This window comes from Pristiophorus japonicus, chromosome 1 (genome assembly GCF_044704955.1).
Source record: "Pristiophorus japonicus isolate sPriJap1 chromosome 1, sPriJap1.hap1, whole genome shotgun sequence".
NCBI lineage: Eukaryota > Metazoa > Chordata > Chondrichthyes > Pristiophoridae > Pristiophorus > Pristiophorus japonicus.
This window is the reverse complement of record NC_091977.1, coordinates 304546045-304561757: the sequence shown is the minus strand read 5'-3', so window position 1 is coordinate 304561757 and position 15713 is coordinate 304546045. Positions and strand designations below refer to the sequence as shown.

The 15713-nt window shown below is 45.1% G+C and overlaps 1 long non-coding RNA gene across 1 annotated transcript; it reads right to left on the bottom strand.

The window, feature by feature from the left end:
* Window positions 1–5333: 5333 nt before the first annotated feature.
* Window positions 5334–7877, bottom strand: LOC139251912 (uncharacterized). The gene is made up of 3 exons (XR_011591437.1): window positions 7791–7877; window positions 6882–6976; window positions 5334–6453 (listed from the first exon to the last, which is right to left on the bottom strand). It is a non-coding gene; the product is annotated as an uncharacterized lncRNA (long non-coding RNA).
* Window positions 7878–15713: the final 7836 nt, after the last annotated feature.

Genomic DNA, 15713 nt, shown 5'->3' with positions numbered 1-15713 from the left:
TTTCTTGATTTTTACCCCAGACCTCAGTCAATCATCCTTACGGAGCAGTCCATGTAATGGTTCAAGCAAAAGGCTCAGCCCAGGCAGAAAATTACCAAAGTAGTTCAGTAGTCCTAGGAATGAGCGCAGCTCCTTCATGTTGCGTGGTCTCGGGGCCTTCTGGATCGCTTCCGTCTTGGAGTCTGAGGGTCTGATGCCATCTGCTGCGATTCTCCTTCCCAGGAATTCCACCTCTGGTGCCAAGAAGACGCATTTGATTTGTTTCAACCTTAGACCTACTCAATTTTGTCGGCATAACACCTCTTCCAGGTTATGGAGGCGTTCATCAGTGTCGTGGCCGGTGATCAAGGTGTCGTCTTGGAAGACGACCGTTCCCGGGACAGATTTCAGCAGGCTCTCCATGTTTCATTGGAAGATCGCAGCCGCTGAACAGATCCCAAAGGGGCACCGGTTGTATACGAACAGCCCCTTGTGTGTGTCTATGCACGTCAGCTTCCTGGGCGATTCCGCCAGCTCCTGGGTCATGTACGCCCAGGTGAGGTCCAATTTCGAAAACAGCTTTCCGCCTGACAGGGTCGCAAACAAATCCTCCGCCTTGGGTAGCAGGTACTGGTCCTGTAACGATACTCGGTTTATGGTTACTTTATAATCTCCACAGATTCTAATTGTCCCATCAATTTTAGGAACGGGGACAATGGAACTGGTCCAGTCATTAAATTCCTCTGGCAATATGATGCCTTTGTGCTGAAGCCGATCTAGCTCGACTTCTACTTTCTCCCGCATCATGTAAGAGATCGCTCTGGCCTTGTGGTGAATGGGTCTCGCATCTGGGCTGAAGTGAATTGGCCCCTGTGAAGCTGCCGATGTCAGGCTGGAACAGTGACGGAAACTTATCTAAGACCTGCGCACGTGTGGCTTTCTCCACCGATGATAATGCCTTTATATCGCCCATTTCCAGTTAAAATTCCATAGCCAGCTTCTGCCAAGCAGCATGGGCCCGTTACTGGGAACAATCCATAGTGGCAAGTTATGCTCAAAACCATCATACAGCACCTGAACCATTGCACTTCCGAGGACCGGGATAATCTCTTTAGTGTAGGTGCACAGCTTCGTGTCGATCGGGCCTGTGTGCCTTGTTTGCCCGTAACTTCTCGAAGGCCTTCTGGCTCATGATCGATTGGCTTGCACCCGTGTTCAGTTCCATCAGTACCGATATGCCATTCAGTTTAACATTCATCATAATCGAGGGACTCTTGTTGGTAAAGGTGTGCACTTCATGCATGTGCACCCCATGTACTTCTTCCTCCTCAGTCATCTCTGCGCGATCCCCAGGATCTACGCTTGACCTCCCATCCACTGCTACGTATCGAGTTGTAGCACGTTTACACATTAGTTGGAGGTGCCTCATCATTGAACAACTCTTGCAGACATATTGTTTGAACCTGCACTGGTTTGCTCGATGAGTCCCTCCACAGTGCCAACAGCTTGCTGATGGACTTGCATTCACAGGTACTGATCTCTTCGCATTAGTCCATTGTTGTGGTGAGTGAATCATCTCAGGTCGGGCAGAGGTCACATTAGTCCAGCAGGAGGCATTTCTCCTGTCTGCTGACGAATTTAGCTTATTCATGGTGTTTGGCCCCGGGTGATTTCGAAGTTGTGAGTAGAGTAGCTTTGTTTCTTCCTCTCTGGCCATGTATGCCTGAGCAATTAGGGTGGCTTTGGCTAAGTCCAAGTCTTCCTCCGCTAGCAATTTGTGGAAAATCCCTTCGTGCCCGATTCCCAAAACAAAGAAGTCTCTTAACATGTCTTCAAGAACTGTCCCGAATTTGCATGGCCCAGCAAGATGCCTTAGCTCAGCGATGAACACTGCCACATCTTGGCCTACTCCGCGCCGGTGGGTGTAGAAACGGTACCTCGCCATGAGCGCACTGCGTTTCGGCTTGAGGTGATTTCGAACTAGCTCGCACAGTTCTTCATAACTTTTGTCAGCGGGTTTCGTCGGGGCCAGTCAGTCCTTGATCAGTGCGTATGTCCGTGATCCTCAGACCATGAGGAGGATGGCCCTGTGTTTACTGGCATTCGCAGCTCCCTCTCAGTCTTTCACGACAAAGCTTTGATCCAGTCGGTCAATGAAGTCATCCCAGTCTTCCCTGATGCAATATCGCTCGATGTAGTCAACGGTGTGGCCATAGCTGCGTGTTAGTATCCCATCCTCGTCGCCAGTTGATATGTATGCTTATCACTGTAATAAATCACACGTGGCCCATGCTGGAGCTGATCACCTTGTGACCTTTAGATTTAATGTAATCTCCCAAAGTGAGTACTGCAGGGGGAGCCTGCTTTATATAGGGAGGCAGCACGAGGTGCAGTAATGTGTGCCTCCCGGGCTTTCCCCATCATTTGGCTATTACATATAATTACATGGTGCAGAGCATGGTACAGAGTATGGCTGCAAATACATCACACTTGCCATCGGATTTGCCCAGTTACCACCCATTGAGTTTAATGCCCATATTTGATTAAATATGGAAACTAACGCCCCTTCTCGGCCATTTATCACTGGCGTAACTTTTGGCATATTTTTTTTAAATTCTGACATCATCACTCATGCACCGCCCAGAAGACTGTTTATAATGGAAACTAATGCCCAAATACCACCCAGAATATCGTCGAGTATTACTTTCGGCATCTCTCCCATATACCGCCCAAATGATCGCTCGTCCAAAAAGACGATCAAAAAAAGCTGCACTCACCTGGCCTTAACCCAATGGTACGGACACCATTTTATAATTTGGAGGACTTTTCAAAAACGGCTGCTTCAAGTTCATGTGAGCTTTGAAGTAATTTATGAGTGCTTTTTAAGGTGGTTTTAAAATCTCTTGACAACCATATAATCATATTGTGGTGAATTTTGATTTTTTTATTGAGTTTTTATAGGACAATATAATAATTTTGAATACATCTAATTAGGGCATTTCGTAATAGTAATGGGGCCTGTAATTTCTCAGCCAGTATTGATGACTACTCACATGCTGCAGACTAGAGATGAGAAAAGGTTTTATTGACGAGCATTATGTGCCCAATCAGAGAGGTGGAAGGCAGCTGAGGAGGAGGCGACCTTATCCCCAATGCACTTACAGAGATAAGCGGTCATACCTGGACTTGTCCGATAACATGTGCCTTAGGAGGCTGCGACTCCGAAAGGAGGTGATCAGTGAGATATGCCAGCTCATTAAGGGAGATCTGCAGCCTACCAGCACCATCAGGGCCATGCTGCCCATTGAGGCCAAGGTTACTGCGGCACTTTTCTTCTATACATCAGGCTCCTTTCAGACCTCAGCACGCCACACATTGCTGCTTTCAACAGGTGACTGAAGCCATTTACACACGCAGGATGGACTTTATAAGCTTTCCTATGACCAGGGAGGCACAGGGCTTTGGGTTTCTCGAGAATAGCAAACTTCCCCAAGGTGCAGGGAGCAATAGACTGTATGCAAATCACCCTGTGAGCACCTTTACAGGATGCAGAGGTGTTTCGGAACTGAAAGGGATTCCACTCTCTGTGCAATTCATTGTCAAGCACAAGCAAATAATCATGGCAGTAAATGCAAATTTTTCAGGGAGTATCCATGATGCACACATCTTGTGTGAGAGCACTGTCTCTGACCTGTTTAAGAGTCAGCAACAAGGCCGTGGTTGGATGCTGGGGCATAAAGGATATGGCCTTGCCAGTTGGCTCATGACCCCTTGCGTAAGACCCAGACGGAAACCGAGAAGCGCTGCAACAAAAGCCACATAGCCACACGCAATATCGTCGAAAAGACAATTGGAGTGCTTAAGCAGCACTTCAGATGCCTGGATCACTCAGGAGACGAGTTACAATACCACCCTGAGCAGGTCGCTCAGTTCATTGTGGTGTGCTGCATGTTGCATAAGTTAGCTATCAGGAGGGGACAAAAATTGCCAGATGGGACCGCCCGTCCACCTCGGGAGAGAGGGGAGGCAGAAGAGGAGGATGAGGAGATGGACGAGGACCTCGGGGAGGACAATCAGGCAGGCGTTGAAACCATGCCTGTACCCCACCCTGGACCACAGGAAAAGCCCCGTGGTAGTTATGCAGCTGCAAGGCTATTGCATCAGCAGCTCAATGCAAAGCGTTCATTTATGTTGGTGACAGTTACAGTTGTGTTCGTTCTGTTTCATTTTTGTCTTTCCTGGCCTGGCCTCGCCATTGTTTGCAAACTTTGGCTCAATTTTCCCCAGTGATTTGCGTCGTTTTTTTGGAGCAGGCTGCTCTTTTTGGCCTAAGTTGAAAAATCACAGTTTCCCCAATCAATTGGCACCAGTGTAAGTCAGTTAGTTATGATTTTTTTAGGTCAGTATTTTTTCAGCCAAAGGGGGTGTAACCAGCCACCTACGCCAATTAGGGAAGTTTGGCCAGTTGAGAGTTACTCCAGTTCTGATTAGGCCAGCGTATGTGGCCTCTGCTGAAAAACCTTCCCTAGAGTTAAGGAAATCAGCGCAGGTAAGGAAATCGGCGCAGCAGCTGCCTGGATACACTGAAAGAATTGAAAAACACATAGCAGCAATTTACCTTCAACCGCGCCCGAAGGCTGTCCGGTCCCATTCTTGGTCCCTGATTCACACACACAGGAAGGCTGTCCGATCCCATTCTCGGTCCCCGGTTCACAGAGAAAGAGAGAGAGAGAAAGAGCGAGACATGGCAGTCCAATCTTTTTGGCGCAGATCAAGGCTCCACCCCCAAAACTAAATGTCGGGTTAGGTCACGCCAAATTGAACAAATCCAATGGGGAAACTTAGAATCTTTTTTTTTTGGCGTTCTTAGGCCCCCAAAAAATCGGGCGTAACTCTTCAAGTATGCCAAAAAGAATGCTTTGGGCAAAATTGAGCCCTTTGTATATGCTTAACGTTTCTGCTATTGGAAGACACTGCACAACAATGTTAAGTTAAATAAAAAAATGTTAATGCATAGAAATCTTTTAAACAAGTTTGTTTTACAACAAACACCCATGTACCCCCCAACCCCACCCCAAACAGTGAAAATTTTATAAATAACAATAACAAATTTTAACAGAAAACACCCATGTACCCCCAACCTCCACCCAACAGTGAAAAATGTTTATGTAAAAAGAAATAATAACAATAACAATAAAAACAACAAACTTTCAAAAACAATTATAAATATAACAAACATCCACTTAACAGTCAACAAATTTATTATTAACAACAATAATAATAATCCCCACCCTCTCTACTTGCGGCCACGCCTCTCTTTTCCTTTACCCCCACCCCCAAATCTGAACCCCACCTCTTCCCCTTGTACATACTCCAAGCCGCCTTGTAGCAGGGCACCTTGAGTGCTGCTGCTTTGTGGGAGCTGACGGAAGATTCAAAGATGGAGCTGGAGATGTAGAAGATGTATCCAAAGGAACGTCCTCCGAGTCAGAAGCAAGAGCTTTCTCCTGACTCACGTGGCAGTATGGGTATTCCGGGACCACTGGCTGCCGTCTGGCATCCGTGGACTCGGCTATTCTCTCCATCACCGCCCTCATCCACCGAGACTATCGCGGTCAGAGCGGCAAAGTGGCCAGTTAACCTGCCCATTGCCTGGAGGAGCTCTTGACCTACGTCAATGCTCGTCCTGGACAGTTCAACCATGTCCATGCTAACATCTGCCGGTCTTTGAGCAGTGCGACCTCGCCGAACCAACCTCCGCGGGGTCGGCGCAGGCATGGAACCACTCGGGGTGCCCCGCTGCAAGGAGCTTGGCCCCGCTGCTTCCTCGGTGGATGAGGACATGGCCGCAGGAATACAAAACGACCCCTCTGCAGGCTCCTCCTCCACCTCCTCACTGTCCTCGGTGGATAGGAGTATCTGTAAAAGGACAGGAGAGGCTCTTGCCTCCTCGCCTCCAGAGACAACCTGGGGAACCTGCAGAACCTGACGAGCCTGGGGAACCTGGGGGGTCTGTGAAGCCTGGTGACCTCGAAAACATAAATGAGTTAGTAGAAGAGGAGGGGATGCCAGGATCGCGTGAGAATGCTTATGCGATGCAATCATTTGTACGAGGTGCAACACTACTGCTATAAATATAAATATCAATGACAGACGTCGCATATAATTAACATCATAATAGTACAGAATCTGCATTGCATTACAATGATATTTCATGATCCCATCATTAACCCAGCATTAATTACATAACATTACTTCAATCAAATGTTGTACTGAAATGGCATTAAATTACTTTAAATCACCAATGGTTTATACATTACTCATGTGGCACAAGAACAGCACTACCGGGGTGGCTGACCAATTGTGGACCCTCACTAAGGCCAACGCCATGTCTTCAAGGTCCGTCAATGGTGTGATATCTGCCAGTCCTCCCCCAGTACGCCTCTGTTCCGCCCTATTCTTGGAAAGTTTCTTCTGCAAAGGTGACAAGAGCATGGCATAAGATCATTGCCTAGGTACTATTACAAATATTATAGATATCAGATTATGGCAGATATCAGATTATTATTATTATTATACAACACGCACAGCACAATACACAGACAATCCCCATTAAGTCATCGCCCATGCTATTCATCGTTAACGTTATATGGTAATACGCTTCATATGCAACTGAATGCATGGTTATACCTCAAAGCCTCCCTGATAAAGTGCGACATCCCCACTGACACCTGGGAGTCCCTGGCCCAAGACTGCCCTAAGTGGAGGAAGTACATCCGAGAGGGCGCTGAGCACCTCGAGTCTCAACGCCGAGAGCATGCAGAAATCAAGCGCAGACAGCGGAAAGAGTGTGAGGCAAACCAGTCCCACCCACCCCTTCCTTCAACGACTTTCTGTCCCACCTGTGACAGTCTGTGGCTCTCGTATTGGACTGTTCAGCCACCAAAGAACTCACTTCAGGAGTGGAAGCAAGTCTTCCTCGATTCCGAGGGACGGCCTATGATGATGAGAATAACTTTAATAAGATCGAGTTCAGGATTAAATGCATGACACCAAGATTATCAGCCTAACTACAATCCAGCAGATCTACATTTGAATTAATCATTGCATAATTACAATGTATTTAATAAATTTAAAACACTCGTCCGGATACAACAAGGTTGTTCCAGCACTTGCAGCACTGGTTAGGCTCATGCTCCTCATGCGTCATGGAAGAGATCACTTCGGCAATCTCGGCCCAGATTCTTTAGTACACATGGGGAGGAGGGGGTGTCCCACGACCACCCTGAGTCAATTGGACCCAACAATTTTTCACCTCCACGACTAGGGCAGCATTGGCCTCCTCGGAAAAGCTCTTGGCACGCCTTCGTCCGCTCATCTCCTCTTCCACCTTACCCACTTTAGCCACTTCCTCCACCTCTACATCGCTCATTACTTCGTTAATTATTTCCATTTTATAATACAGCCTCTAATGCAATATTCCAAACAAATAATCCACATCAGCTTCTCACTACAATTCCTCTCTTTCTCTCTCTCGCTCTCTCTCTCCTCTCTCCCTTCTGCGCATGTGCAGATGACCCCTGACCTCCCGAATCGTGGGAAAAGCCTGTTGCTATGGACGCCAGCCTTGCACGATGGAATAGATCGCTAACGCCCATTTCACATCGCTACGGCTAACGTCCAAATGAAAAAAATGGAAACTAGCAGGTTTTAAAATGGGCGATGTTCCGGCGATCACGAAAAAAAATATTGGCCCTGAAATTCCGATTTGGTCTTCCCGCGGGCATTTCAGAGAAAAAATTTGCACTTACCTTAAGCTGCCACCCATGTCTGCACTTCCGAACCTGTGGGCCTGCCCTGACTGTCAGTCGCAGTGCCTGCACGTGGGGACGTCCACAGTGCTGGAGCTGGCGTCACATGGCTCTGGGTAGCAAATCAGGTAAGGTATCATAGTAATAGGAGTTCCGCAGGGTCCTAAACTCCTATTGCTATGATTGTGATAGACCCAAAACAGTAATAAAAAATAAAAAATACACTACATTCATTTAAATTAAAGTTATTAATGTCTTTAAAAAAAATAATTTCCCTATTTTTTATAAAGTTTTTTAAAATAAACTTACCGTTATGGGGAGGGTTTTTAATGATATATGTTTTAAAACTTTATTTTTAGATGTTTTTGTGTTTTTTAAAACACTTGCGCCTGTAAAAGTAGGCTATGCGCTTGCTTTTTCAGGCACAAGATTTTTGAGGATATTTGTAAGCGTAAATATCGGAAATTTACACTTACAAATGTCCTCGCTCCCGATCTGGCTACGATCTGTCAAGCCAGAAACTTGACAGATTGGAAATGCCGGTTTCCAGTGCATGCGCATTTCACGCTGGAAACCAACATTTCTGATGCCTTCCCGGGTCCATAGGAACTCCGTACGGACCCGGGAAGGCCGGAGTTTCAGGGCCTTTATCACTAACGCCGTAAATATCGCCCATTTTTGGATGATCTGGACAACAATGCAAAGTCTGGCCCTTAACCTTTGTTTATCAAAAAACTATTTGCTTTGTCGATGAATTTGAAACTAGGCCAGTGCCCGATTTTCATATCGGTAGGGAAATTGTTCGATAGCCTTTTATTCCCAACCTACACTGGATATAGAATAGATGTTTTATTTTGTTTATGTGATATTTCCAGGAAAAGAATCCAGCATCAAAGCAGTCTCGGGTAACTATAACCTCATTCAAGGATGGGAGATTTGGATTGTTGAAGGCCCTCCTACCTTGGCCGTAAATCTATTGAGTTGAAAAATGTATCTAGAGTTTGATTATATGGTGTGACCACCCGTTTGTGGCATAGAAAACAGAATTCATTAATCAACACATTTTTTTCACTTCAGTGAATATTATAGGACTGTACAGGAGACAACAGTCCCATAATCATGTGATCTCACACTTATTTTTAGAGGGGGAAAGCAGACTTGGAAGTGACTCTTCACGATGGTGATAGGTTCAATCATCAGGGGGCCATCAAGCTAGGAAGTTGGGAATGAGAAGAGAAATCAAGCAGAACTTTTTCGACTCTGTGTCAAATTTTGTTTGATAAAGCTTCCATGAAGCGCATTGGGGTGTTTTACTATGTTAAAAGCACTATGTTAATACAAGTCGTTGTTATACGAAGGATAATACTCATGAAACAAGTTGCCAGGGAATATCATTGAAACAACCAGTACAAATGGATTCAATAGGCAATTGGATGACTTTCTTGAGAGACAAGAGATTGATGGCTATGAGGGGATGATGGGCAGGTGGGACTGAGATACATCAAAAAAAGGATGTGTTTAGTGGGTTCTCTGGCCTTTTCCAGCTTTTAAAAGCTGCTCTGTTCTTGTCTATCGTTAGCTCACCCTGCTGTACTGCCTGAACAGTTTGTCCTTTGATGAACTCCACTGTTGAGATGATCTGGTCTCTTTTCTTCTTTCCAGTCTGCACTTGGTGCTAGCTGAATTCCATCAGACTCATGCAGTCCTCCTAATGACGCACCATCGGGATATCAGTCTTTTAGAATGCAGGGAAATAGACAACGCAGTAAGATCAATTCTACAGGGACTAAAGATGACAGCTATTTTATGAGCGATAACAAATTGGAGTAAGATCTAATTAATCTCTAGTCACTAAGGCCATTCACATAACATTTCTAGATAACGACATCCCTGGCTTTGGAGAACATGTGATGGAAATCCTGATGTCTGTCAAAGTGTTAATGAGTGGAAAAAGTTTCAAGGTGGGGGTAAATGTTTGGATGTGTTAATTATTCCTGTTCCCTTACTTGTTTTGAAAAGGTAATGTAGGAAAATAATCAACATCATTTGGACAAATGAATGATTTGATAGCAATGTCCATATTTTTCCAAGGCATTGGCCTAGAAATTGGAGAATAAAATAAACTGATGGAACTGAACACCAGGCGCTGGGTAAAACGGATGACCAATCCGATAGCGCCCGTTTTATGCCAGCACCCCAGATGAATTTCTAGGCCATTATTTTTCAAATTCACCATTCAGTTTTGTGAGAGTGGATAACATTTAAAATTGCAATGCTGATGGAATGATAGACAATCTGCAATTATAAATTTTAAAAAAAAATGTTTAAAAAGAATAAGATAGACTTGCATATATATAGCGCCTTTCACAACCACCGGACATCCCAAATCACTTTATAGCCAATGAAGTACTTTCTGAAATGTAGTCACTGTTGTAATGTAGCAAACACGGCAGCCAATTTGTGCACAGCGAGATCCCACAAACAGCGATGTGATAATGACCCGATAATCTGTTAATGTTGATTGAGGGATAAATATTGGCCTGGACACTGGGGATAACTCCCATGCTCTTCTTCAAAATAATGCCATGGGATTTTTTATATCTACCTGAGAGAGTAGACGGGGCATCGGTTTAACGTCTCATCCAAAAGATGGCACCTCCAACAGTGCAGCGCTCCCTCAGTATTGCACCGGAGTGTCAGCTTAGATTTTGTGCACGCCTCTGAAGTGGGACTTGAACCCACAACCTTCTGACTCAGAGGCCAGAGTGCTACCCACTGAGCCACGGCTGACACACAAATCAATACTTAAATGTTTAAATCAAATTATTAATTTTTAAAAATATTCAGAAAGAAAAAGAATGACTTGCATTTATATAGTGTCTTTCACGACCACCGAACGTCCCAAAGCACAGAACTCAATATATAAATGTTTAAATCAATATTTAAGAATGTCACTCACATAGCCTCAATGAGCTAATCTAGTGATAGTTATTCCACAATCAACAGTGTTGAGGTTTCTAGGATGATGATATACGGTGGGTAATTGACAAGGTCAGTGGTGTATGGTTTATTAAACAAGTGGGATCAACCACATAATTCACCTTGCAGTGATCCATGAATCACCGCCCTTCCTGTTGATTGTGCTATTCATACAATTGTAAAATAAAGCCAGCCTCTCCCACAGGAAGTTGGCCTCCTAGCAGTTGAGTGTGAAGCAGCATAGCAAATTTTAGCTGTGATGCATTTGCTGACTTTCTAGGTTTTTTAACATGAAGTTTTCAACTGTGTATTTCAAAAATACTCAGTCAAAGTTTTCAGTCTGTTACTTAAAGGAGCCGCAAGTTAGATTTATTCATGTTTCAGGTCAGTGACCTTTCTCACCCCGTAGATGCTGCCTGGCCTGCTGAATGTTTCCAGCATTTTCTGTTTATACTTCAGACTTCCAGCATCAGCAGTACTTTGCCTCTGTACAAGATTTATTCGTGTTAGAATCAGCATTAATGTAATTTTACTATATAAAAGAGAGGAGAATTTCAAAAGAACATAAGAACATAGGAAATAGGAGCAGGAGTAGCCCATTTGGCCCCTCAAGCTTGCTCCATCATTCAATAAGATCATGGCTGATCTGATCTTGGGCTCAGCTCCACTTCCTTGCCCGCTCCCCATAACCCTTGATTCCCATATAATTCAAAAATTTGTCTATCTCCATCGTAAATATTCAATGACCCAGATTATTGCCAAGGCTGCCATTTTTAGTGGGGTAGACTGAGGGAACTAAGGCTGCATATACAATCCAGCCTTCCACAAACGATTCCATTTCACAGACTACATCCTATAGGGACAGATGCCTTCAGTTGGATCTGTCACAGAAGAGACTAATTCAAGCAGGACAGCAGGCTTGCTGGTTTGAGGACACATTTTTCTAACCATTTTTTTTCTTCATTTAAAAAAAATGCTCAGGAAGGATGAGAGTACAGAATTATAAATCATTCTTTTAAAAATAAAGCATAATGTACCTTTTAACCATGCAGAACATGAACTTATCTTTATAGAATTTACTCTTAATTCAAAGTCGCTTTTTAAAAATTTTCTGATAATTCAGTTTTTTCTAAGCATTAAATTCCCATTTTGCTGTATTAATTGCATTGTTCAATTCAAATTATTGGATAATTACATTTTTTTGTGCCAATCAAAATCTTTCAATTGTCCAGAATAAATTGTATTTTCTGCAAAGCTCTGTAATTCTATGTAATTAGATACCAGTACATTATTATAATCCAAATGCCAGTTAAGGATACAGAGCTTAGATGTCCAAATCCAAATTCTTTATTGGGGTAAAATCCCGGCCTTGCCGGGTCCGTACGGAATACGTACGGACTGGGGGGAGGCCTTGCAAAAGTCGGTTTTCAGCGCGCAGCAAACCGGCTTTTCTGACCTGTCAAGATTTTGCTTCACAGATCCTCCGCATCCCAGCAGGAAGGACATTCATGTGAGTGAGATTGAGCTATTTGCCCATCTCTTGCCCAGTGAATGTCCTTGAAACTTTTACACCTGGTAAAAGCAGGCGCATAGCCTACTTTTACTAGCGTAAGAGTTTTAAAACATATAAAAATTAAATTTAAATATACATTTTTAGAGAAAAAATCCTGTCCATTTGGACTTCAAAGGAGCAGCATGGAGCCCGACCTGGCATTCGACGCAGCGGCCCCGACCTGCAAGGACCATTAGCAGTCGGGGCCTTCAAAGGAACACACCACTTCAAGGTACAGCGCATGCTGGAGAGCGACGGTTGTGAAGAGGGCGACTGGATTGAACCTCACCAAGGTCCAGTTCGCTGATTGGAGTGTGGACAGATACAGCAGGGGCGGCAAGGTTGGGGCACAGGAGCGGCGAGTGATCGTGGAGCGACGTGATCCGGGCCCAGGAGAGGCGTGAGTTCGGGGAACAGAAGAGGCGAGGGTCCAGGGGCAGCACGGGCCAGCCCACACTGCGATATGTGTGCGCACTCGATCTGTGCAGGTCTCTAGTCGTCTTGGTTAATCCTTGCCACTGGACCAAGACCTAGCTCTGTCAAGCCGTGTGGTGGCTGGTGGTAAAAAAATCCACACACAGGCATCTTCCACCCTTCAACATGTAGTTCAGGTCCTGGAATATAGGTCCTTCATTGAAACACCTGTGAACTCATACCTTTTTGGCATGGAAGCAAGTCACCTTCGATACAAGGGACCACCTATGATGATGATGATTTTTAAGCCCTATTAAAACACATAAAAAAAAATCAAAAAAAATATTTTTTTATAAAACATTAATTTCAATTAATTTTAAATATGTGAGATTTAAAAAAAAAATGATTATGTTGTGTTTCTGTGTTTTAGGGGGTTATTCTCGTCGATAGCAATGGGAACTCGGAGAAATGGAGTTCCCATTATTATCAATGAGAATACAGCAGAGTGATTGGTGATCCAGACCCACGTGAGTCCAGCTTTTTTGTGCGTGCGAGGAAGTCCTCTTCCCGTACACTACACATCGAATCTAGGCCTCCGACCAGAATCGAAGGCACCTGCAGGACCACCAGGTACATTCGTAGAAAAATTTAGTCTGAAGGAAGCCTCCAACCGGAATTTCATCCCCATTCTGTTTGAACCCCACACAATGGGCTGGATTTTAGAGAGGTTTACGACTGGGTTTTTGCTGCGATTTGACCCTCCACGGCGAAAACCAGCTCACAAAGCCCGAGCGGGATCCTCGGGTACCTGTTTGCGGCGGTGCTTCCAAGTACTGCTGGGGAGAGGTGTGCCGCCGTGCAACGACTTGGATTGCGTTTGCATCTGAGTTTCGGCTTTTGCCTGACCCATACGTCGCGCCCAGAATAGCGACAGGTCAAACCTTCAAAAAAGATAAGTTTGGGCTCAATTTTCCCCCGTTATCTGCGCCCTTTTTTTGGCGTGTGCCACTTTTTTTGGCGTAAATTAAAATATCCAAGTTTCCCCAAAGTTTCTATGCCAGCGTAACTCAGTTAGGTAGGATTTTTTTAGGTTAGGAATTTTTGCGTCATCTGATGTCTGCGCCAGTTTTTCACATTTAAGCAAGTTTGGCCAACTTACATTTTTCCTGGAATGGCATATGTGACCAGTCCCAAAAAACCTTCTGGGCACTTAAGAAAAACCAACGGAGGTTAAAAAATTGGTGCAGAAAGACGCCATTGTTTTTATGCAAAGTTTTGGAGGGAGTCAAGAAGACGAACAATATGCATCATGAAGCTTAATTTTTTCAAAGTCAAAAGGGAGAAATGGAAGTCTAATGCAATTCTTTAATTTTTGATTTTTTTTCAAAGTAGCACAACACCACCGAACATTTCCTCACCGGGTTCAAGGGTCGGAGCGCCGGCCGGCCGGCAGAATCGCTCCCTCACCCGGACACAGGGGCTTGTAGCTCGGCTTCAAAAGAAGCCTTGGGGGGTGGGGTGGAAGCCGAACTGAAGGGATGAAAACCCTTAGACATACAGCAGCTTCAAAAGAAGCCTGCGGGGAGTGGGTGAGGGGTGGTGGGCGCCGAGCCCCTGTGTCCGGGCAAGGGAGCGATTCTACTGGCCGACCCTTGAGCCCGGTGAGTTGTTCGGTCGGTGGTGGGGTAGTACTTCGAAAAAAATCAAAAATTAAAGAATTGCATTAGACTTCGTTGCCCCAAGTGTCTTCATTGAATGACTAGCTTTCCGTTCTAAGCAAGCCTATTGCACATGCGCAGACTAGGGTGTGGTCCACACTAGGGCATCAACCTTGGGGAGAGAGAGAGTGAAGAAAGAAGGTTTGAGTCCTTTGTCCTGCTGCTCTGAGCTTCTTACAAAGCTACAATTTAATTATGGGGACAACATTGAAATGCCATACCTCGTGCATGCCTACTGCATGATGATGGTGCTGCGGAGGAGAAAATTGATGAGACATCATTGCATGAGGAACCTCAGCGCACATAGGATGATGGGCAGGAGGCCTTATCCACATTGGTTATATCGAGACAGGCGTTCATACATGCACCTGAGTGATGCAGACTGTGTGAAAAGGCTGCGTTTCCGCAAAGAAGTTGTAACTGAGATTTGTGAGTTAGTAAAAGCAGACCTGAAACCTAGAAGCATCAAGAAAACTGCTTTGTCAGTTGAAGTAAAGGTTACAGCTGCACTTTCATTTTATGCATTTGGATCATTCCAGGCCATGACTGGGGATGTATACACCATTTCTCAACATGCAACACATATCTGCATTCAGCAGGTGACTGCTGCACAATATGCCTGGAGGAATGACGACATAAAGTTCCCCATGACCACCCAGGCAATGCGTGACAGGGCTGTGGGCTTCTCCAGGATTGCTGGCTTCCCAAAGGTACAGGGCTGCATTGCTTATACCCACATCGCCTTGCGAGCACATTTGGAAGATTCCGAGAGGTACAGGAACAGAAAAGGCTTCCACTCTGTGAATATGCAGCTCGTCTGTGATGACATGATTCGCATCATGTCAGTTGATGCAAGATACCCTGGGAGCACCCAAGATGCGTTCATCCTATGCGAGAGTGTTATATCTGCCATGTTTAAGTAGCAGCCAGAAGGGCAGAGCTGGCTGCTGGGGGACAAAGGGTATGGCCTGGCCACCTGGCTCATGATGCCCCTACGCGTAACTTGGATGGAAGATGACCGTCAATACAACATGTCGCACATTGCGACGCGCAGCATAATAGAGAGGACCATTGGCATCTTGAAGAAGCATTTCCGATGCCTGGACCATTCCGGAGGCTACTTGCAATAATTCCCTGAGATTGTCGGTCAGTTCACTGTTGTCTGCTGCATGCTGCACAACTTAGCCATCAAGAGGCAGCAGCAGCTGGTTGTAGAAATCCTACCTGAGGTGAGAGTGGCTGATGAGGAGGAGGAGGAGG